The sequence below is a fragment of the Moschus berezovskii genome, chromosome 21, assembly GCF_049115385.1.
Source record: "Moschus berezovskii isolate FMDL1 chromosome 21, NW_MosBer_1.0, whole genome shotgun sequence".
In the NCBI taxonomy this organism is placed as follows: Eukaryota; Metazoa; Chordata; class Mammalia; order Artiodactyla; family Moschidae; genus Moschus; species Moschus berezovskii.
Window position 1 is genome coordinate 65,447,586 of NC_142480.1, and position 21,817 is coordinate 65,469,402.

The window sequence follows — 21,817 nt, forward strand, 5'->3', positions numbered from 1 at the left end:
AATTGATTTTGGACTTTACCTCCTATAATTCCTCCCATCTTTGAGTAGTGAGACCACTAGACCAAAAGTCAGAAGACATGATTTCTCATCTTGCTTGTGAAATTGAAGTCGCTTAGTCATGTCCATCTCTTTGCAACCCCATGGACTGTAGCCTGCACCAGGCTCCTCCGTCCATGGGATTTTCCAGGCAAGAGTACTGGAGTGGGTTGCCATTTCCTTCTCCAGGGATCTTCTCGACCAGGGATTGAACCCAGGTCTCTCGCCTTGCAGGCAGATGCTTTACCCTCTGAGCCACCAGGGAAACTTGGATGTACGTATCATCTTGCATGTATATACATCTTGCATGTCTCATAGGCCAACTGTGTGCTTGACAGAAGCACAGGTAATCTCTCTGGGCCCTGGCTCTTCATGAATGGAATGAAAGTCATACATGAGATTATCTGTAAGAAATCTGCAAGCTGGAAACTTTTAAATGTCTCTGATGTATATGGAGAGAGATCTGAAGTCTAATCACTGGAAAGTGATTTGGAGAGAAGAAAAAGCCTGTGACAAGAGTGGTTTCTCCAAATAATTTATTGCATGTACAAAGGAGAAAATTGTAACCCTCTGGTTTTGCTTAAGTTGCTGTTTAAGTTGTCCAAAATAAGTACTGAAGGGAAATGATTTTTATTACTGTCACTAAAGGAAAAAAATAGGGCAGTAAAGTATGCAGTCAGATATGATCAAAAGAATAAACATGGTCTGCAAGTCTATAGGGAGCCCAAAAGCTATATTTCTAGAAGAAAGAATGCAGTTCAACCTTCCCATTAAAAACCTTGTTACTCTAAAGCACCAAGATTTAACGTACCTCTGTTCTCTCTTCTAATAACTTGATAAACTGTGGACTGTGGAAAACTCTTCACAAAGGTCAGAAAGCAGGCAAGGTTTTGTTATTCCAATCAGATTGTTAAGAAACACCCTTAGAAGGGCTGCAAGGAGAGAAAAACAAACCCAGTGTTTGGCTGACATATTCCAAAGCTGGAAGATTTCAAAGGTTAACCTTGACAAGTCTGTAAGGTGTTCGTGGGAGTGGAAGCTAAGGACATCATCCTTTATCATCCCTACTGTTCCCTTTGAGGTAAATAAATTCTCTTTATAGGTTAAACTTAGTAGAAGTGTGTCTCCTCTGAAGAAATGACAACCGTCTTCTGCGGAAGTCACTGCAGACATGACTTCACTTCGTTCTTTTGCCACTGGAAAAGTCAGCCCGCAAGGTATGTTTAAACCCGGCCAGCGATAACAACCTGGGAGCTAGAGCCCTTGAGGGGTGCTCCGCTAATGGCTCCAATCTCATTTAAAAGGTTACATACACATGTCTGTATAGTCTAGTAGCTAGATTATGTCCAACTCTTTTGCAACCCCATGGACTGTAGCCCGCCAGTCTCCTCTGTCCATGGGATTTCCCAGGAAAGAATACTGGAGTGGGTTGCCATTTCTTTCTTCAGGGGCTCTTCCAAACCCAGAGATCGAACTGGTGTCTCCTGTCTTATCACAGTGCCACCTGGTAAACCCCTGTGTGTACATATATGTGTATACATATAATCTGGCTTTTAGCAACCTAAGGCATCAAAGTCCAGGCACACAAATGTTAAGTGCTGGAGTAACTTCTGATGCCTCCCGTTCCCTGCCTGCATTCCTGAGCCTCCGGAATCCTCACGGATCCTGGCACATCCTGCCCCGCCCACCTCACAACTCTGGATCTCATCTCTCTCTGCAACTCTCCCCACATTCTGCTACATCAGTCTTTCTGACACACTGGTGACCCTGTCATTCGTTTAATTCAAAAGCTCTAAACATCCAGAAAGCAGTTCAGCTCTCCCAATCTGACGTTCCCTTCGAGGTGTCTGTCTCGTTTTTCAAGGCACATTGTTTACGAGTTCCTGGGCCTACCCACCATTTTCTCTGTTCCCCAAACTGCTCCTAACACAACTGCTTGTTAAACCATAACTTTAATAACTAAAATGACAATCTTTCCTGATTTCCCATGACAGGAATAACCTCCCCACCCCCACAACAATGAAATGTCAGAAGACATTTTACTTCTTTCCCTGAATTATTATGAATTAGTATCAACGTATTGTCTGCATATAATAGAGAGAGGCAAAGCACAGTGGTTAAGAGCATGAGGTCTGGCACTTGTTTCAGAATTTTGAGAAATGTGACCTTGAGCAAGTTACTTAAACAGCTTGATCCTCAGTGTATTTATACGAAAAAAATGAAGAGAACAATGTATGTACCACATTATGCTTTCTTAGAGGGTTAATTAATTAATTAATATATGAATATAGCATTCAAAGCAGCATTTCATACCGAACAGGTGCTCAGTAAATGCTATCAGTCAGTTCAGTTCAGTCACTCACTCATGTCCGACTCTTTCTGACCCCTTGAATCACAGCACACCAGGCCTCTCTGTTCATCACCAACTCCCGGAGTTTACTCAAACTCATGTCCATCGAGTCGGTGATGCCATCCAGCCATCTCATTCTCTGTCGTCCCCTTCTCCTCCCGCCCCCAATCCTTCCCAGCATCAGAGTCTTTTCCAGTGAGTCAACACATCACATGAGGTGGCCATAGCTCCTGGTTATTTATACCATTATACCTACAAATTTCTTTTCTTTTCCATGGGGATGGTATTAGTCCCTGTCTCCTGTACAATGTCACGAACCTCCTTCCAGAGTTCATCAGGCACTCTATCTATCAGATCTAGTCCTTTAAATCTATTTCTCACTTCTACTGTGTAATCATAAGGGATTTAATTTAGGTCATATCTGAATGGTGTAGTGGTTTTCCCTACTTTCTTCAATTTCAGTCTGAATTTGGCAATAAGGAGTTCATGATCTGAGCCACAGTCAGCTCCTGGTCTTGTTTTTGCTAACTGCATAGAGCTTCTCCATCTTTGGCTGCAAAGAATATAATCAATATAATCAATCTGATTTTGGTGTTGACCATCTGGTGATGTCCATGTGTAGAGTATTCTCTTGTGTTGTTGAAAGAGGGTGTTTGCTGTGACCAGTGTGTTCTCTTGGCAAAACTCTATTAGCCTTTGCCCTGCTTCATTCCGTGTTCCAAGGCCAAATTTGCCTGTTACTCCAGGTGTTTCTTGACTTCCCACTTTTGACGTTGTACAGGAGACAGGGACCAAGACCATCCCCATGGAAAAGAAAAGCAAAAAAGCAAAATGGCTGTCTGAGGAGGCCTTACAAATAGCTGTGAAAAGAAGGGAAGCAAAAAGCAAAGGAGAAAAGGAAAGATATAAGCATCTGAATGCAGAGCTCCAAAGAATATCAAGGAGAGATAAGAAAGCCTTGCTCAGCGATCAATGCAAAGAAATAGAGGAAAACAACAGAATAGGAAAGACAAGAGATCTCTTCAAGAAAATGAGAGATAACAAGGGAACATTTCATGCAAAGATGGGCTCGATAAAGGACAGAAATGGTATGGACCTAACAGAAGCAGAAGATATTAAGAAGAGGTGGCAAGAATACACAGGAGAACTGTACAAAGATCTTCATGACCAAGATAATCACGATGGTGTGATCACTCACCTAGAGCCAGACATCTTGGAATGTGAAGTCAAGTGGGCCTTAGAAAGCATCACTAGGAACAAAGCTAGTGGAGGTGATGGAATTCCAGTTGAGCTATTTCAAATCCTGAAAGATGATACTGTGAAAGTGCTGCACTCAATATGCCAGCAAATTTGGAAAACTCAGCAGTGGCCACAGGACTGGAAAAGGTCAGTCTTCATTCCAATCCCAAAGAAAGGCAATGCCAAAGAATGCTCAAACTACGGCACAATTGCACGCATTTCACACGCTAGTAAAATCATGATCAAAATTCTCCAAGCCAGGCTTCAGGAATACATGAACCATGAACTTCCAGATGTTTAAGCTGGTTTTAGAAAAGACAGAGGAACCAGAGATCAAATTGCCAACATCTGCTGGACCATGGAAAAAGCAAGAGAGTTCCAGAAAAACATCTATTTCTGCTTCATTGACTATGCCAAAGCCTTTGACTGTGTGGATCAGAAGAAACTGTGGAAAATTCTGAAAGAGATGGGAATACCAGACCACCTGACCTGCCTCTTGAGAAACCTGTATGCAGGTCAGGAAGCAACAGTCAGAACTGTACATGGAACAACAGACTGGTTCCAAACAGGAAAAGGAGTGCGTCAAGGTTGATATTGTCACCCTGCTTATTTAACTTATATGCAGAGTACATCATGAGGAACGCTGGGCTGGATGAAGCACAAGCTGGTATCAAGATTGCTGGGAGAAATATCAAGAACCTCAGATATGCAGATGACACCACCCTTATGGCAGAAAGTGAAGAGGAACTAAAATGCCTCTTGATGAAAGTGAAAGAGGAGAGTGAAAAGGTTGGCTTGAAGCTCAACATTCAGAAAACTAAGACCATGGCATCTGGTCCCATCACTTCATGGGAGATAGATGGGGAAACAGTGGAAACAGTGTCAGACTTTATTTTTGTGGGCTCCAAAATCAGTACGGATGCTAATTGCAGCCATGAAATTAAAAGATGCTTACTCCTTGGAAGGAAATTATGACCAAAATAAATATTATATTAAAAAGCAGAGACATTACTTTGCCAACAAAGGTCCACCTAGTCAAGGCTATGTTTTTTCCCGTGGTCATGTATGGATGTGAGCGTTGGACTGTGAAGAAAGTTGATTGCCGAAGAATTGATGCTTTTGAACTGTGGTGTTGGAGTAGAGTCTTGGGAGTCCCTTGGACTGCAAGGAGATCCAACCAGTCCATTCTAAAGGAGATCAGTCCTGGGTGTTCATTGGAAGGACTGATGCTAAAGCTGAAACTCCAATACTTTGGCCAACTCATGCGAAGAGTTGACTCACTGGTAAAGGATTTCAGGCGGGAGGAGAAGGGGACGACAGAGAATGAGATGGCTGGATGGCATCACCGACTCGATGGAAATGTGTTTGAGTGAATTCTGGGAGTTGGTGACGGACAGGGAAGCCTGGCATGGTGTGATTCATGGGGTCGCAAAGAGTCGGATACGACTGAGTGACTGAACTGAACTGAACTTATACCTATAAATATATATTTTAATTTATTTATAGTAAATAAATACATGTTTAATAAATTTTAAAATTAGTAAAAAAAAAAAGTAGAGGTTTATATACCTCTAAATATATACATATTTGGGCTTCCTAGATGGTACTAGCGGAGAAGGCAGTGGCACTGCACTCCTGTACTCTTTTCTGGAAAATCCCATGGATGGAGGAGCCTGGTAGCCTGCAATCTATTGGGTTGCTAAGAGTCGGACACGACTGAGCGACTTCACTTTCACTTTTCACTTTCACACATTGGAGAAGGAAATGGCAACCCACTCCAGTGTTCTTGCCTGGAGAATTCCAGGGACGGGGGAGCCTGGTGGGCTTCCGTCTATGCGGTCGCACAGAGTCAGACACGACTGAAGCGACTTAGCAGCAGCAGCAGCAGCAGGTGGTACTAGTGATAAATAACCTGCCTGCCAATGGAGGAGATGTAAGACACATGGGTTTGATCCCTGGGTCAGGATGACCCCCTGAAGGAAGAAATGGTAACCCACTCCAGTATTCTTGCCTGGAGAATCCCATGGACAGAGAAGCCTGTCCTATGTCTACAGCCCACAAGGTCACAAAGAGTCGGACACGACTGAGTGACTTAGCACGTGTGCACACATGAGTATTTGTGCCTCTCGGTCAGATGCACGCCTGTGTCAGCCTCCTGGAAGACAGGGATCAAGCACACTGGGTGCGTCACGGCACCAGCAGTGGGGTTCTCACTCGTTCTAGTAAGAACGGGAGCGCATGACATTTACTGAGCTCTGCAATCTTTCCTTTCAAATTCCCAGAGTATCTACCTTTGAAATTTCCTCACTCTTAGCTATCGACTGGAACTGAAATGCCATATGAAGGGATTTCCAGGTCCAGCTCCGACATGAAAAGGCCTTGGCAGTCATCACATCCATCTTTACCATGAGAAAGGCTGGACTGACTGAAAGCCACTGACTAGTCTTGGACGCATCAGAGAACTGAGGTCTGCAGAGCGATCAACACCCAAAAATCTGCAGAAACAAGGAAACATGGACAATCAACTTGGAGTCTATTTATCTGGAGAAGTCTCTGAAGTCCCAAACTGGCAGAAACACTTAGGTAATAAATTTGGTGTTTGCTGGAGGCTGTGTGAGCTAATATGAGACCAAAAAACTTGGGGGTCAACAACCTCAGGGGGCCCTGAAAATTTTCATGGGTTTTACCTCCATGCGTCCTATAAGGTTCTTAATGTGAAGGTTCAAGAAAAATCTCTCTTATTCCTCTGACAGGGGTAGATTAACATTGTGAAATACACCCTAACATTTGCCATAATGAAGACCTACTCTAGAAGGGAAAAGGCTTTCCCAGGGCTGTATTCCATATGACAGAAGGGCATCCTTACACTCTGCCCCTCTCTAGTCTTCTTGTCCCACATTGGGGGGTAGAACAAAGTCAAAAAGGACTACAGATTCAAGGAAATAGATTGGGAACACAGAACTTGGGCAAGGTAGTAAGAGTTAGAGGGAAACCTATTTCATTGGAGAAATACTTGTGAAGGTCACAGCCCAGAAACACAGACACATAAAAAGACTGAGGTATAATCATAAGATTACAGGAAGCTCCCCATCTCCAACATTTCACTCCAAATTAAAAGGACTCCAGTATAAGAGCAGTGGATTACAGCCAAAAGAGCTACAAGACCCTCTCCAAGGAGGCATACTCAGGAAGCCCAGATCAAAAATAGAACCAAACACTAGGGCACTGGAGGAATTTTTAGCCTCCAGAACCTATAGTTGCAGAAAACATGATGCACAGTCCAACTCCAAGCCAGATTAATATAAAGTTTAATTCTAAAGTTGTATTTACAAGAACATATTAACCAATATGGGCTTCCCTGAGAGTTCAGTTGGTAAAGAATCCGCCTGCAATGCAGGAGGCCTTGGTTGTGTTCCTGGGGTGGGAAGACCCACTGGAGAAGGGATAGGCTACCCACTCCAATATTCTTGGGCTTCCCTTGTGGTTCAGCTGGTAAGTAATCTGCCTGCCAAGCAGGAGATGTGGGTTCAACCCCTGGTTCAGAAAGATCCCCTGGAGAAGGTAATGACAACACACTCCAGTATTCTTGCCTATGAAATCCAATGGACAGAGGAGCCTGGAGGGCTACAGTCTACAGGCTCGCACAGAGTCAGATGTGACTTACTGCACATGTGACACTACTACCACATTAACCAATATAAGTGATCTGGATTTCAACAAAAAAAAGGATACGGCATGTCAAAAGACAACAAACAAACAAACACACACACACAGCCATCTGGAGAGGCAGAGATGTCACAAAAACCATACTCACAGATGCCACAGATACTGGAATTATCAGACAAGCTCTTTTAAATGACTACCATTTATATGAGAGTTGGACTGTGAAGAAGGCTGATCGCCGAAGAATGGATGCTTTTGAACTGTGGTGCTGGAGAAGACTCTTGAGAGTCCCTTGGACTGCAAGGGGATCCAACCAGTCCATTCTAAAGGAGATCAATCCTGGGTGTTCACTGGAAGTACTGGTGCTAAAGCTGAAACTCCAATACTTTGGCCACCTCATGTGACGAGTTGACTCGGTGGAAAAGACTCTGATGCTGGGAAGGATTGGGGGCGGGAGAAGAAGGGGATGACAGAGAATGAGATGGCTGGATGGCATCACCGACTCGATGGACATGAGTTTGAGTGAATTCCGGGAGTTGGTGATGGACAGGGAGGCCTGGTGTGCTGTGATTCATGGGGTTGCAAAGAGTCAGACACAACTGAGCGACTGAACTGAACTGAACTGAATATGTTCTTGGTTATAATGGAAAAAATGCCACTGATTAACATCTGCATTCTTGGACCAGCTTTGCCTGAAATGAATTAGTTGTTCTTTCCTTTGGTTAGTTTTAGTACATCTTTCTTCATGCCTTTGATAGTAACTTATATAAGTCTTTACGTTTAAAGTGGGTTTCTCGTAGATGACATATGGGTCTTTTTTTAAAATCCATGCTGACATGTAGAGGCGGTAATTTCCCAAGAAGATAAAGAAATCTTAGATGTGTATGTGCCTAACAAGTCAACATCAAAATGTATGAGGAAAGACTAAAATAACTGAAAAATAAATTCACTATTATGGTTAGGGGAAAAGGTGAAAGTAGTGACAGATTGCCCCTTCTTTGGCTCTAAAATCATTGCAGATGGTGACTGCAGCCATGAAATCAGAAGATGATTGCTTCTTGGCAGAAAAGCCATGAGAAATCTAGACAGTTTGTTGTAAAGCAGAGACCTTACTATGCTGACAAAGTCCATATAGTCAACCTACGATCTTTCCAGTGGTCACGTATGGTTGTGAGAGCTGGACTGTAAAGAAGGCAGAGTGCCAAAGAACAGATGCTGTCAAACTGTGGTGTTGGAGAAGACTCCTGAGAGTCCCTTGGACAGCAAGGAGATCCAAGCAGTCAATCTTAAGGGAAATCAACACTGAATACTAGTTAGAAAGACTGATGCTAAAGGTCCAGTATTTTAGTCATCTGATGTGAACAGTTGACTCATTTGACAAGTCCCTGATGCTGGGATAGATTGAGGGCAGAAAGAGAAGAGGGCGTCAGAGGACGAGAAGCCTGGATGGCATCACCGATGAAGTGAATATGAACTTGGGAGAACTTCAGGAGATGGTGAGAGACAGGGAGACCTGCCATGCTGCAGTCCATGGGGTCATAAGGAGTCCAACACGACTGGATGACTGAACAACCACCCTGCAGTTAGGGACCTCAGCACCCATCTCTCAGTGCGTGTGCTCAGTCGCTCAGTCGTGTTGGACTCTTTGTGACCCCATGGCTGTCGCCTGCCAGATTCCTCTCTCCATGGGATTTTTCTGGCAGGACTACTGGAGTGGGTTGCCATTTCCTCCTACAGGGTGGCTTCTGGAACTAGGAATCAAACCTGCATCTCCTGAGTCTCTGCAGGCTGATTCTTACCACAGAGCCACCTGGGAAGCACCCCCCACCATCTCTCAGTAAATACAGAAATTTACTTAGCTATTAAATGGCAAAGATAAGACTCAAAATCTAAAAATAACCCAATGTTTTATCAATTGGTAATTTCCCAATTAATCAATAAATCTGTGATCAGAGAAAGCACCAAGTCTGGCTTGAAATTTCTGAATAAATTGTTTATAAAATTTGATATAATGTTCAAAGTAATTCTATCATAAAATGATACAGTCTTTCAAAGGTCAACAGCATTTAATTCAGCTAAATTAAGAAATTGTTTCAAATACTCAATTCTGTCCAATATTAACTTTTCATTTCAGGATTCCTTTTATGAAATTTCTTCAGAAAGACTAGAAATGGAATGAAAGCTTTAAGAGACATACTAAATAGCAAAGCACATCTGTATTGATGTTTGAGGTCTGCATCAGACCTATAAGAATAAAAATAAATCATCACCTCCCATTGCTAAGGTGTTAAAAATACTAAGGAAACCCCTCATCTGAACCGGGCCTGGAGTCCCATAGCTCCATCACCCCAAGCACACTGATGCAAGGGTGTGCATTACATCAGAACAACCTAACAGAGTGACATTCCTCACTCCCAGTGCCCTCAGAACAGATCATGCGTTCACAGGTGACAACCCAAGACCCCAGCACTAAGTGCAGAGGAAATATGCCACTTGATGTAAGTTCTATGTCAAATAAAGAATCCTGAGAAGAGGTGGCTCCCATTCACCACAACTATTTTCCTAATTCACGTTCAAAGGATATGCATCATCCTCAAAGCCATCACCTCCACATGACTGGCACGGCTCCAATAAAATGGATGAAAATACACAGTTTTCTATTTTCTCCAGCTCTTAGTCATCCAAAGAGAGGAAATGTGTCTAAGAGTGAGAAATGCAAGTCCCCTGCAACATTTAAACATTACCGAGTCTGCTTTCACGATCCCACCAAGGGGAACTGGGTTGCTGCAGCTCTATTCCCAGACGGAGACCAATGAAGGACGCGCCACAACGTTCCTTCTTGCTGCCTTTCATTCCTCCCTCCCTTCCTCCCTGCCTTTCCTTCTTTGTTTCTTCAGGATAAAAAGTTTGGAATTTACTTGTGAATGAACACAGTCAATGAGCAAACTTTGAAGACTTTTAAGAAGAGTGATGCGGAATTCCTGCTCAGGTAGGTCATTTAGTTGAGCCAGTGGAGAGTAGATTTTAAATCTGGGCAGTGATGGAAGTTTAAAGAATGACAATGAGAGAAGGAAAGGAACTAATACACAAAGCCAAGATATGCGTAAAATAATATGCATTTGGCAGTTATATACATTATGAATATATTGCCTCCCGGGTTCCATTTCACTCTGTTCACCTGCTCTGTGATAACAGAGCTGGATGCTGTGAGCACTTCACTTTTCAACCAGCACAACGTTAAGCATTATCGTAGGAAAGAAACAGAGAAAGGATCAGACTTCTTCCTGGTTGGGTGTGCTCTTCTTTCACCTTCCTGTTGTCCTACGAGCCCAGACCACAGCCCGGAAACGGGGGAATCAGGAGAGTTGTTCTGTGTTCAGGGCTCACCTGGCTCAGGCAGCAGCCTCTGAATCAGGATCCTGGAGGCAGGCTCCCCTTTCCTGCTTGGTTCATTTAGTGGAAAGGGCAAAAGGGGAGATGCTCCAAAATTCCTGGTATACTTTATTAAGCTGGCTACGAACATGTCTGCAACGCTTTGATGAAGAATATGCGAGTTTCTTCCCTGAAAGGTGCATGCCTTCCTTAGGAATCCCATGAGGATTCTCCTTTTCATCTTCATTTTGGAGGAAGGAAGCAGCAGCTCTGCCATGTCTTGCAGGCAGGCCCGCAGTTTTGATCACGGAGTGAGGAGACAATGGTCAAAGTACAGATGGAAGTGACAGAAAAAGCAAGTTTCTAGAAGGCCACACACAGGTTCTTTTGCCTTGACATTGGGTCTGTTTAGCTAATAACTGTCCAGATAAAGACTGGGATGGAGAGAAGAGCCTAGAATTGGGGAAGCAAGAGCCAAATTCACACTATTGCCGTACCATGCACCAGTTGTATGATCCCACACTGCATTCTTTCTCTTTGACTCAGTTTTCTCATCTGTGAAGGGGGGATGGCAGGTGGGAATGCAGGGCTGAAGGTGCTGCCCTGCACTATGGCAGGAAGCATACGCATAGATGAGAGATCATCGCTATTCTCTGGCTACACCTGGTGCCAGCCGGAGGGAAAACCAGACATGCCCTTGGGACTACTGCAACCATGCAGTGGCAGGACCCACATCTGCTGATGTAGAGATTTGCTACCTGGCATTTACTCCACTTCCAAATTAATTATTTTGGGAAAAAGTAGCATTGTCTGTTAAAACTCTGAACATAAGCCAACTTTCTCGGACGTCGTCAGTATCACCATGACAGCAACGACATTTCCTTGACAATTTCTCAAGAGAGAGTACAGTTACAGCTGGCACAGGTGTCAAAGACAAACAGCATAAAAGCGCTTGCTGTGTTGGCTTTTCCACTGTGAATGGTCTAGAGGGGAGGGGCAATGCCGCAACAAATACATCTCTCACATTTCACACCTTGAGGCCTGAGTGTCTAGTTCTGCTCCACCTGTCCTCTTGTAATAACAACAAAAACAACAGTTGTAATAATAATCAAGAGTGCAGACTCAATAGCCATTCTGTTTTGTTCAAACCCAGCTGCCCTCACACCCCAGGGTGACGCAAGCAGAGGACCTCACCATCCCATGCTGCATGACCTTGGCTGTGGAAGGCACTGAGGAAAACAGGGCTTCAGGGTCATTGCGTGGATACAATGGCCTGCGAGTGGGTTTCCAAGCAGACAAGGGGCAAGTCCAGAGACTCCTTGATGCTCAAAAGGGTTCACACTTTGTCATGTTTCAAAAAGCTTTTTAAACTTTATTTCAGTGAATACATGCATTATATAAAACAACAGAAACACACACAGAAGCTAGAGATTTCACTATTTCTACTCCCCCAAAACATTAGTTTACCATCAAGGCTTTGAATGGGGGAAAAGTTTTAAAGGCAAATAAGATTTTTTTTTTCATAAAAGTGAAAGTAACTGTCAAATGTCTCCCCTGATCCCCACTCTATTACAGCGATTAAATTTCCTCTGGAAAGCCACACATAAAAAACAAAACAAAGACGCTAATCTGAACAGTAAATGCTTGATAGAGTTGTTAACTTAGGTAACCGAGGTAACCACTCAGCTGCTTCAGTAATTGTTTAGGCATCTTGAAGCCTTTCTCAATGTTGTGCTACAGGCTTCCTGCCCTTCTTTCCCTCCAAAACACATCCCAGAGCAGAAATGTCTCTGTCTCTCTTCCTGTGAACTAATTTTCACAACAGAAATACTGCACAAAGATATGTAACAGAACTCTGAAAGATGTAGGGAAGGAGTCTTTTCTTCATAACCAAGTAGTCTTTTCTTTGAAAGAATTCTTTTGTAGACTCTTCAGGATTTGTTCATCTGCCCCATGAGTAAGACAGCACTTGTGGGATTGTGTTGGATGAATGGTAGAAAAGGTCTCTTACCGCAAACCAAGGAGGAAATGATCTTGTGATTAGATTCCCAGTTGTTGCTGATGAAATTTTGGTTTCATCTTCAGTGACTTTAACTTTTGAAGATGTGAGAAACATGAAGGTTTTCCGACCTTGTTATTTTCACACAATCTGCCTTTAATGCATCAAGCATCCACTAGTTTCCCCATCACATCTGTTTGTGTCACGGCTTTGAACCTGGGCAGGATCAGCTGCACGCCGTTGCTCTGGTGCTCACATCGGCTGTCTCTGGTCTCCATGCTCATGGGACGTGACCACCAGCGATGGAGTGAAGGTGAATGTCTTGGCTGGCAGAACACTCAGCAGGCTGATGTTTTCCCCAAGTAGGACAGTTCAGTGAGGCCCTATCTTAATCCTCAGAAGCGCCTGCTGCTCCCACTGGAACACAGAGAGCTGAACTAGCCCTGGATGGATAGAATTTCCCATCAGTTGCCAAAAATGCACTCTTCTCTGTGTTCTCAGGTGGAAACCCTGACTTCTCTAAACCCTTAAAAATCACTGCACTGACAAAAACCAATGTAGTGAGCATGGCATTTATAAGGTCTAGGGAAAGGAGAGTGGCCAGCTTACCTTGGCTTTATTTTAACAAAGTCGCAGAGCCCAGTGTCTGCAGGCTACCTTTATACAGAAGTGTGTCCATAGTTGGGTAGATTCTTTCAAACTGATGAGATTAAGCCTAGCATGGCTAATGACTAATGAGGGTTTAATATTTTCTCTCCCCTAGAAGCTTTCCATGTGCAGAGTATGTCCAGCACAGCTGTGCATCCTTGGGGAACCTAAAAGTAAGAGAGAAAATGTGCAAACATCCCTCATACTTACTCCTGCCGCCTAGCTTCCCTCAAGTCCACATCTTTGGGTAAATAAACTAGGAATCTATAAAGGGTAGGCCTCTAATCCTTTTCATCATTTTTCAGCTTGCTGCCATTCCCACTTTACAGATGGGGGAAGGAAGATCCAGTGGGATTTACAGAGGTGAAGAAAGCTCCCCAATGTTCTGTGGTGAAGCAAGCAGGCACCTGGGATTCCAGCCCAGGAAGCCTTGCTTCCCAGCCTTGGTCCTTCCCTCCCAGGCTTCCCCTGCCCGCAGTAACACTCTCTGCAGTCACAAGGGTATCCATGGTGATGACAATCAGACGACTCCCTTCTGAGCAGAGAGGGAGCAGGAGTCTCCTGTCACATGCACATTCCATTATTTAACTGAGTCTTCACAGAGAGAGATGAGGAGCATATGAAGAGAAAGGTCAGTCTCAGAGAACTCAAGCAACCTGCCAGGACCTAGGTGGTGAGCTGTGCTGACACAGGGATGCGCTCTAACTCTTGTTTCGCTCCAAGCCCCCAGCACTTCCTTTGTGCTGGTTTTCAGGCGGTTGGTGTTCGGGAAGTGTGAACATCATCTGTGCCCCTCCAGGGCACCCTCTTCTCCAGGTGACCCGGCGCCTACAAAACCATCGTCTGCCAAGAGGAGAGGTTGTGCCCCTGTGTGAGAAGGTCTGAGACGCTGAAAGATCACCTTCTCCAGCACCTCCGCAGCCTTCCTGCCACTGCACCACCCTACCTCCTTCCATCTGCTGCTAAGAAGGGGGCACAAAGCCTCCAGCGATTCACCCAGGTCATCTGGCTACGGAGGAATGTCATCAAACAAAAAGCTTCTGCACAAAAAAGGAAAGAACAAAATGCAAGAGTCGGACACGACTGAGTGACTTCACCACCACAACCACAAAGCGACATACAGAACGAGACAGTATTTGCAAATCATACACCTGGCAAATCACACACCCAAACACACAAAGAACTCATGCAGCTCAACAGAAAACAGCAAATAACCTGAACTACAATGCGGCAAAGGACCTGAACGGGCACTTTTCCGTAAAAGACATACAGATTGCCAACAAGTACATGAAAAGATGCTCAATGCAAGTCAGGAACACAATGAAATATCACCCCCCATTGTCACAATGGCTTCATCAAAAAGATAAGAGATCACGTGTATTGGTGAGATTGCGGAGAAAAGGGAACCAAAGTACACTGTTGGTGGAAATGTAAATTGGTATAGCTGTTATGGAAAACAGTGTAGAGGAAAAAATAAAAAACAGAATAGACAGGTGATCCAGCATTCCACATCTGGATATGAATCCAAAGGAAACAAAATCTCCATCTGCGTCCAATGCTTACATCAGCATTATTCACAACAGCCAAGACAAGGAAATAAACTAAGTATCCATCCACAGATGATTGGATGGCGGTGATGTACAGATACATGTGTAAATTCACTACATGTAGTAGTAGTGTAATTGCTCAGCTGTGACCAATTGTGACCCCATGGACTGTACCTGACAAGCTCCTCTGTTCATGGTCCATGGGATTCTCCAGGCAAGAATACTGGAGTGGGTTGCCATTCCCTTCTCCAAATGTATGCGTACATACATTATATATATATATATATATATACACATATATATATATATGTATGAAATATTGGTCTTCCCAGATGGCTCAGTGGGTAAGAAACCTGTCTGCAATGCTGGAGATGTAGCAGTTGTAGGTTCGCTCTCTGGGTCAGGGAAGATTCCCCTGGAGGAGAGCATTGCAACTGACTCCAGTGTTCCTGCCTGGAGAGTCTCATGGAGCCTGGTGGGCTACAGTCTGTAAGGTTTGCATGATGAAAGAGTCAGACATGACTGAAGAAACTGAGCACAGAAGTAGTGAAATATTACTAAGCCTCAGAAAGGAAACGCTGCCATTTGCAACAACACAAGTGGATCTTGAAGGCACTATGCTAAGTGAACACAGGTGTGACCTTGTGCAGGAAGGAGCGAGCAAGACCATCCCCAAGGAAAAGAAACACAAAAAGGCAAAACGGCTGTCTGAGGACGCCTTACAGACAGCTGAGAAAAGAAAAGAAGCAAAAGGCAAAGGAGAAAAGGAAAGATATGCTCATTTGAATGCAGAGTTCCAAAGAATAGCAAGGAGAGATAAGAAAGCCTTCCTAGGTGATCAATGCAAAGAAATCGAGGAAAACAATAGAATGAGAGATCTCATAAAGAAAATTAGAGATACCAAAGGAACATTTGGGCTCAATAAAGGACAGAAATGTTAGGGACCTAAAAGAGTAGAAAATATTAAGAGATGGCAAGAATACACAGAATAACTGTACAAAAAGTTCTGAATGACCCAGATAACCATGATGGTGTGATCACTCACCTAGCGCCAGACATCCTGGAGTATGAAGTCAAGTGGGCCTTAAGAAGCATCACTACGAACAAAGCTAGTAGAGGTGATGGGATTCCAACTGAGCTATCTCAAAACCTAAAAGATGATGCCGTGAAAGTGCTGCACTCAGTATGCCAGCAAATTTGGAAAACTCAGCAGTGGCCACAGAACTGGAAAAATCAATTTTCATTCCAATCCCAAAAAAGGCTATGAAAGAATGTTCAAAATACTACACAATTGCACTCATTTCACGCACTAGCAAAGTAATGCTCAAAATTCTCCAAGCCAGGCTTCAATAGTACGAGAACCAAGAACTTCTAGATGTTCAAGTTGGATTTAGAAGAGGTAGAGGAACCACAGATCAAATTGCCAACATCTGTTGGATCCTAGAAAAGCAGGAGAGTTCCAGAAAAACATCTACTTATGCTTTATTGACTATGCCAAAGCCTTTGACCATGTGGATCACAACAAACTGTGGAAAATTCTTAAGGAGATGGGAATAACATACTACCTTATCTGCTTCTTGAAAAATCTGTATGCAGGTCAAGAAGCAATAGTTAGAATCGATCATGGAAGAATGGACTGGTTCCAAATTGAGAAAGGAGTACATCAAGGCTATATTGTCAACCTGCTTATTTAACTTATATGCAGAGTACATCATGCAAAATACTGGGCTTGATTCCTGGAAGGCTGGAATTAAGATTGCCGGGAGAAATATCAATAACCTCAGATATGCAGAAGACACCACCCTTATGGCAGAAGAAACTAAGGAATTTCTTGATGAAAGTGAAAGAGAAGAGTGAACAAGCTGGCTTAAAACTTGACATTCAAACAGCAAAGATCCAGTCCCATCACTTCATGGCAAATAGATGGGGAAAAAAATGGAAACAGTGGTTGACTTTATTTTTCTGGGCTCCAAAATCACTGCAGATGGTGACTTCAGCCATGAAATTAAAAGACGCTTCCTCCTTGGAAGAAAAGCTATGACCAACCTAGACAGCATATTAAAAAGCAGAAACATTACTTTGCCAACAAAGATCTGTTTAGTCAAAGCTATGGTTTTTCCGGTAGTCACGTATGAATGTGACAGTTGGACTATAAAGAAAGCTGAGTACTAAAGACTTGATGTTTTTGAACTGCATTGCTGGAGAAGACTCTTAGAGTCCCTTGGACTGCAAGGAGAAAGACTTTTATTTTTATGATTTCAAAATTTAAGACTACTTTTAGAGCAGTTTAGGTTCAGAGCAAAATGAAAAGATTTTTCCATATCATCCCCCTGGCACACATAGCCTCCCCCAATATAAAGAGTGATATTTGATAAACCTGCATTGATGCATCATAATGGCCCAAAGTCCAAGACTTCCCTGTTGCTCAGACAGTAAAGAATCTGCCTGCAACATAGGACACCTGGGTTCGATCCCTAGGTTGCAGAGATCCTCTAGAGAGGGGAATGGCAAACTACCCTAGTATTCTTGACTCAAGAATAACATGGACAGAGGACCCTGGTAGGCTACAGTCAGGCATTCTTCCTCTGTCATGACCTGGCCCCTAACCTCTCTCAACAACTTGTTTCACTCAGAACCTGAAGAAAAGCAACCTGCCTTCAAGACTGGACAGCAGAGCCAGTGCAATCACAAGTAGCAGTGGTTTCTCCCATAACAGTTAATGGGAGGAGACCTCAAAGCTCCATCCCTTCTGCTACAGGCATCACTGTCCTCATCGACAGCACCCTCCCACCCCATAAGGTAGTGTCCACAGCAGTGAGGTGGCTTGGTCAGGGAAGATCTGGGGAGGCCAGTGATCCAGAAACATATAGAAAGGTGACTTGGCCAGCATGTGGAAAGATGACCCAGCCATCTGGTGAAAGGTGAGCATCTCAAGGAGCATGGGTCAGGCAGAGAGACAAGCTGGCAAAATGCCCCTCACCCTCCGCACTGGTCTGTCTGTGTGGTCCCTGATGGGGAACCTGCTTCCCAGGGCACTGCCTTGATTCTCACTCTCAGCTCCAGGCTACAGGACTCCCCTCTCTCTCTCAGACATACCAAAAAACACCCTTTGGCAACATCCAAAGCAGGTGAGGTCAAGCGAACACAAGAACATCTTGGGGACCTTGGAGTCCACATATTTTATAGGATGGAAGGGTAAGAACTTCCCTTCCTATATTAGTAAGTGTTCTCCAGAGAAACGGAACCAATAAGGTAAGTATAGATGCAGAGATAGACAGAGATAAAGATATAAGAGGTCATGCATTACAGGAATTGGTTCATATAATATGGAAGCTGAGAAGTTCTACAGTCTGTCCTCTAAAAACTGAAGACTCAGGAAAGCTGGTGGTGTACTTTGGTCTGAATTGAAAGGCCTGAGAATTAGGAGACTGAGGTTTGAAGTCCTGACCCAAGTCTGAGGCCTGGGAACCAGGACCCACCTGATATCTGAGAACGGAAGATGCGTGTCCCAGCTCAAGCGAAGAGCAAATGCCACTGTCATTCACCTGTTTTTTTCTACAGACATACCTTGGAGATATTTCGGGTTCAGTTACAGGTCATCAAAATACAGAAACATGGCAGCAAAGCAAGTCACACAGAATTTCCCAGAGCCTATAAATTTTGTTTACTTTATGCAATTGTCTATTAAGTATGCAAAGTTGTGTTGCTGTTGTTCAGTCACCAAGTTGTGCGTGACTCTTTGCGACCCCATGGACTGTAGCATGCCAGGCCTCCCTGAAAGACAAACCACTCCAGTATTCTTGCTGTGAGAACAACATGAACTGTATTAAAAAGTATGCAATAGCATTACATATTAAAAAAAGAAAAGGTTAATACCTTAAAAACAAGGCTGTTTAACAAGGGATGCCATAAATTTCAATTTGTGAAACAAAATGCAGTATCTGTGAAGCACAGTAAAGTGAAATGCAATAAGAGGAAGTATGCCTGCATTTGGTCCTCAGAGGACTGGGAAACTCCCATCCATCCCATCCACACTGGTGAGGGCTATCTTTGTTCCCCGTCTACTGACTCAAATGCTGACTACTGTACTACTCTAATGACTCCTGTACGCACCTTCACAGACACACTCAGAAACACCGTTTTACCAACTATCTGGGCATCTCTGAGACCAGTCAAGTGAACAATTGCTCTCTCCTTGGAAGACAGGCTCCCTCTTGGAAATTTTGTACCTGAGCATTTGCTTCACAGTACACAGGGCCACTGCTGCCATTTCACAGCATTTGCTATTTCTCTCTCATCCAAGAGATAAAGGACTTTCAAGGAGCTGTGTGGTTCTTTTCCTGCCAAGCAAAAGTCCTGTTTGCCAGGACATTCCACCTTGAAGAGGGCCCAACTCGGTTAACGCACTGGGACAGCAGGCAGGGCATGGACAACTTTGTTGTTTAAGACATACACCAGTTGTGAAGACGGACCTCTGTCGACAAAGTGATGTCTCTGCTTTTTAATATGCTGTCTAGGTTTGTCATAGCTTTTCTTCCAAGGAGCAAACCTCTTTTAATATCATGGCTACAATCACTGTCCGCAGTGATTTTGGAGCCCAAGAAAATAAAACCTGTCACCATTTCTACTTTTTTCCCCTATCCATTTGCCATGAAGTGACTGGACTGTATGTCGTGATCTTCATTTATTAAAAGCTGAGTTTTAAGCCAGTGTTTTCACTCTCCTCTTTCAGTTTTATCAAGAGGTTGTTTAGTTCCTCTTCACTTTCTACCATTTAAGTTGTATCATCTTTATATCTGAGGTTGCTGTTATTTCTCCTGGCAATCTTGATTCCAGCTTGAGCTTCATCAGCTCGGCATTTAGCATGATGTACTCTGCAAAGAAGTAAATAAGCAGGGCGACAATATACAGCCTTGACATACTCCTTTCCCAATTTGGAACCAGTCCGTTGTTCCATGTCCAGTCCTTACTGTTGCTTCTTGACCAGCATACAGGTTTCTCAGGAGGCAAGTAAGGTGGTCTGGTATTCCCACCTCTTTTAAGAATTTTCTACAGCTTGTGATCCACGTAGTCAAAAGCTTTAGCGTTGTCAATAAAGCACAAGTAGATGTCTGGGTTTTTTATTTTTATTTCTTTATTCCCTTGCTTTTTTTTGATCCAGCAAATGTTGGCAATTTGATTTTTGGATCCTTTGCTTTTTTAAAATCCAGCTTGTACATCTGAAAGTTCTCAGTTCACATACTGTAGAAGCCTAGCTTGAAGTATTTTGTGCATTACCTTGCTAGCAGGTAAACTGAGTACAATTGTATGGTAGTTTGAACATTCTTTGACATTATGTTTCTCTTGGATTAGAATGAAAACTGGCCTTTTCCAGTCCTGCGGCCACTGCTGAGGTTTCCAAATTTGCTGACATATTGAGTACAACACTTTAACATAATCATATTTTAGCATTTGAAATAGCTCAGCTGGAATTCCATCACTTCCATTAGCTTTGTTAAGAAGCTTTGAAGAAGGCTTTCTTATCTCTCCTTGCTGGATCAAATGGTAGTCCTAGTTTGCATTTTTCGAGGAATATCCGTACCATTTTCCACAATGGCTGCACCAATTTAATTCACACCATCAGTGTAGAAGGCTTTCCTTTTCTCCAGATCCTTTCCAGTATTTGTTGTACTTTTGATGATAGCCATTTTGATAGGTGTGAAATGATATTTCATTGTGGTTTTGATTTGCATTTCCCTGATCATTAGTGATGCGGAACATCTTTCCATATACTTATTGGCCATCTGTATGTCTTTTTCAGAAAAAATGTTTATTTAACTTTTCTGCCCATTTTTAATAAAAATTTTCTTTGCTGTTGAGGTGAATGAGTTCTTTACATATTTTGGATATTACTCTCTTACGATTTACAAATATTTTATCCATTAAGTAGGCAGCCTTCCCATTCTGTTGATGGTTTTCTTTGCTGTACAGAAGATATTCAGCATGATATGTAGCTCCACCTGTTTATTTTTGGTTTTGTTTTTGCTTTTGATGTCAGATTAAACACATCATCACCAAGACCTATGTTAAGGAGCTACTTATTTTCCTTGTAGGAGTTTTATGGTTTCAAGTCTTATGTTCAATTTTTAATATAATTTGAGTTAATTATTGTGTATAGTGTAAGACAGTGGTTGAATTTAATTCTCTTGCATGTAGCTGACCTGTTTTTCCAACACTGTTTATTGAAGGGATTGTCCTTTTTTCATTGCACATATTCTTGTCTCCTTTGTCATAGACTGATGGCCACATGCATGTGAGTTTATTTCTGGGCTCTCTATCCTATTGCACTGAGCTCTATGTCTGTTTTTATGCTAGTGGCACATGTTTTGGTGACTATAGCTTTGTAGTGTAGTTTGAAACCAGTGACTGTGGCGTTTTCAGCTTTGTTCGTCTTTCTCAAGATGGCTTTGGCCTCCTTGGTTACATCTATCCCTAGGTGAAATCTTGCTTTCTATCTTATCTTTTTCTGAGTTTCAAATGAACTGTACAATGTGTTTATCCATTATTTCACTTATGTCTTTTCACTAAAATGTCTAGTAAAGAAAGCCACAAAACCTTCTGCCTGAGAATTCATCACATTTGCATGTCATTTCCCATATGCAATTTTAAAGATAGTCAGTAAACTTAGTTGAATTCTTATGAGTCATACTTAAGTACTGTGGTCAATATGTTTTAAATGAGCCATCATAAATTCTGCAAGTTTATTTCCATATTGGCCTTTACTCTGAAACTTCATAATCAAATAAGTTTGATATTTCCTTTTACTTGCATTGCTGTACTTAGCATTAGACACAGTCTTGAAGAATTAGTAAATAATACTTGTTAGCACTAGCATCAATCCTATGTAAAAACTGGAATAAATAAAATACTATGAAAAATTACATCCATCTATAGCATAATGAGACAAATATAAATATATTTAAG

At 42.8% G+C, this 21,817-nt stretch overlaps 1 protein-coding gene and 1 pseudogene across 1 annotated transcript in view; both read right to left on the minus strand.

Annotated features, from left to right (window-relative positions):
• GABRG3 (gamma-aminobutyric acid type A receptor subunit gamma3) overlaps positions 1-21,817 on the minus strand; it is an 876,540-nt gene that overhangs the window by 236,515 nt on the left and 618,208 nt on the right. The gene's annotated exons all lie outside the window — the stretch shown is intronic.
• Positions 12,592-14,312, minus strand: LOC148774586 (glia-derived nexin-like; annotated as a pseudogene).